General features: G+C 36.4%; 1 protein-coding gene across 2 annotated transcripts in view; it reads left to right on the top strand.

The window, feature by feature from the left end:
- The window catches only part of kcnh2b (potassium voltage-gated channel, subfamily H (eag-related), member 2b), a gene marked incomplete at its 3' end in the record, with an annotated part of 194,411 nt that overhangs the window by 109,642 nt on the left and 81,309 nt on the right, over window positions 1-3,460 (top strand).

Here is a 3,460-nt window from a genome sequence, read left to right as displayed (position 1 = left end):
TGGCACCTTGGAAGATCTGAAAATATAAATTAATACTACTATACAAAACAAAATTATGAAAAGTCAAGGCATCAGACAATGAAAACCAGGAAGTTTTTTTTATGAATTTTGTAGGCCCTGTTGTAGAGCCTAACTATGGGTTCTAAGATTTCATTTGTTGTAAGAGACCAAACAGGTAAACAGTACGACATGGTTGAGAGTATAATGGCATGAAGATAGATATTTGAAACAGAAGATGTCAGATTGGATCTAATTTTTGAATAAAAGTATAATTTCCGTTTAAGCTCCAATTGCTTGTATTTATGTGTATGGTTTGAGGGTGCATTAATTGAAAGCACCCTGTCATTGAATCACTTTTACCCATCACAGAAAGATCTAAATTCTGTAATTTTTTTATGGATTGGAAAACTGAATGTGATCTTTTATGTTAGTTGGGTAAGTAAAATAAGTAGAGGTTTGAACATTTAGTTTTGTAAAGCTCAGTAACTTAATGTTTTTTATTAAGACTTTTTAGTATGCTGGTGTTGTGTTCATAGTTCTCATTTTAAGAAGCAAAAATATTTAGTCTTGACTGCTTAACTTTGAACAAAGTGCCTGTGACTTTAAATTTTTGTAATATACATGAATGCATTTTTAGAAAGAGGACATTGATAAAATATTGAAAAGGAAATTTCATGTTGCTGACATGAACAGTTGTTGAGATGTTTGCCTGTGAAGTAACAGGAAGTGATGTCAAAGGGGAATGTCTGCATGTGAACAGAGCATTGCTAAAAAAGCCAACAACACAGACTGTAGAGAAGAATCTAATGTTTCTTAAAATTATTTTGAGTGTCTATCAGAGAGAAATGAAGAAGACTCAGAGTTCAAATACCTGTAATGTTTCAATAAACAAAAACCAGAGAGTTTTCTTTCTTAAAGAGTTCCCCTTTGATGTCACTTCCTGTTTCACTTTGGCTGAGCCAAGTTCAAAAGAAAATATGCCAGTTGTGGAACAAAATGGGTTAAATTGTGTGAATTTTTCCAACTTTTTTAAATATAAAAATGTTTTCTATGACTTTTTGTATTTGAAGAATATGCACGTCACAGGCACATAGGGACATAACAATTTGGGGGCTTGTACGGGATCGAAGACACAAAGACAAGTTGTTTAAGGAACATAACAAACTGCAAGGGAGAAGCTGCCTGTGATCTTGCGAGGGTCAACTGGGTATGGAAAACTGTTTGACAAATGGATAAAATGTGGTATAAGATTGACTTTGATTTCTAAAGATATCTCAGTCTCACTTAGTCTGCACTATCATTTTTTTCTTAGGTTGGAATGCATCTGAAGACTCTGCCTGATTGAATATATATATATATATATATATATATATACTCAGAATATTGGGTCTGATGAAATCAAAAATAACATGTCTGAAATAAACCATGGAACATTTACCCAACAGCATCCCTTCAGAGAAGCATGACAATCTTGCAATGGAAATGTTATCAGCAGCAAGGCCAGGAAGACTGGTTAGTGTCGAATGAAAGCTGAACGAAGCAAAGCACAGATATATCCACACACACACAAAAAAAAACAAAAACAAAACTGTTCCATAGGGCTCTGGACCTCAGACTGAACCAAAATTTGACTTTCTGACTAGACAATTACACAAAGCACACAGAGAAGATTACACAGTAGTTACTTATGGACAATTCTGTTGATGCCCTATAGTAGCCTAGCCAATGCAGTGACCTGAACTCTATCAAACATCATGGGATGATTTGAAAATAGCCATCCAATTGGACTGAGCTTAGGACAGAAAATCTAAATCCAGGTGTCCAAAAGTTGTTGCATCAGACAAAACTACTTGAGGCTAAAAAGGGTCTGAATATTGATCAAAAAGTGACATTACAGAATTGTACCAGCTTTAAATTTACAAAATTCTGTTTTCATGTATTCTTTATGGGATGTTGAGCACAGATTATTGAGAAAAAAGATAACTGTGGCTTTATTCTACAACATAACAACGCAGCAAATAGTGAAAAGAGTCTGAATACTTTCTGAAGCCACTGTATGTAGTTTTGATCCAGTGCTCATGGATGGAAGCCCTTGTTTGGAGTAATAGGAACAAAAATCAGAACAGATTAGATTAAGCTCTCTGCTAGGACTAAATCGGACATGAAATTATTAAAAAACAATATGAATGATCCTTTCCCTGATTCTATCCGAGGGAGAATTATTTTAGGTTTTAGGTTCTTTCTCTCCAAGTACGAATTGGAACATCAACAGAGAATAATCCAGAATTAATGATGAAACACAAATGCTTTCATGCTACACAGCAATATGAGGTTCAGCTGGCAAGGCTGAAACATAGCCCTTACTGTGTTTGTTGGTGTGTATGTGTGTGTGCATACGTACTGTAGTTGTCATACAGTGCAGATGGGGAAAGCAGCACCAGCTGCGCTATCCTATTTTTAGCAGACTAATAGAAAGGATGGATAACTACAAAGTAAATTGCAAAGGTAGAATTTATAATCACTTTGTTGTAATGTTTCTCTTTGCTAGTGTGCACATGCACACACTAGCAAAAACATTGTTGCCTTTCACGTTTTAATGATGGGAAATAATAGTTTTTTTGTCTAAGTGACGGTCAGAAGTCTACTTGTCTTTTTTTTCACCTGGTCTGTTAAAGCTGTATGCCTTCAAATACATATTTGAATAGAATTAGGTAAATGTTTCTCTAAGGCCAACACTTAACCAATTCCTGTGGTTCTGTGATGTCTAAGAAAATCAGATTGAAGCATGTATCTGCACTTTAGTTTCTGCATTACTGCATCAGGCCTGAGGAGGGCAGCTTTAGATCAGGGGAATAATGACAAGTCTTAGCAATCACTCTGAAGAACAGGGAAAAAAGATGTTGTGGGCCAGATAAGTCTGAATAATTTACACTTTCCATAAAACATCAGAGTGAACAGGAACAGTTACAAATTTTCTCTCTCATATGAAATGACTTCTGGTGCTATCTCCTTGTCTTCTGGTATGAAGTTTGTCCCTCCTGTGTTACTTTGTGACCACTCAGTCACAGTGCTTACTTATGTTACAGTATCCTGCTTCTGAAACCTCTAAGGTAATGCTCTTCAATTAAAATTCAGCAAGTTTCGCCAAAAGCAATTTTTGTTATAATTAAAAAAGGGGGACTGCAAAGGGTGTTCCAACTACAGGGGGATCACATTCCTAAGCCTCCCTTGTAAAGTTTGTTCTGGGATCCTGGAAAGGAGGGTCCGCCGAAAAGTCGAATCTCAGATTCAGGAAGACCAGTGTGGTTTTTGTCCTGATTGTGGAACACTGGACCAACTCTACACCTTCATCAGGGTCCTGGAGAGTGCATGAGTTTTCTCAACCAGCCTATCTGTGTTTTGTGGACTTAAAGAAGGTGTTTGACCATGACCCTCTGGGAGTCCTGTGTGTGTGTGTGTC

This window comes from Austrofundulus limnaeus, unplaced genomic scaffold (genome assembly GCF_001266775.1).
Source record: "Austrofundulus limnaeus strain Quisiro unplaced genomic scaffold, Austrofundulus_limnaeus-1.0 Scaffold391, whole genome shotgun sequence".
NCBI classification, from domain to species: domain Eukaryota; kingdom Metazoa; phylum Chordata; class Actinopteri; order Cyprinodontiformes; family Rivulidae; genus Austrofundulus; species Austrofundulus limnaeus.
Note: the sequence above shows the minus strand (reverse complement) of the source record. Positions and strands in the feature narration are given on the sequence as shown.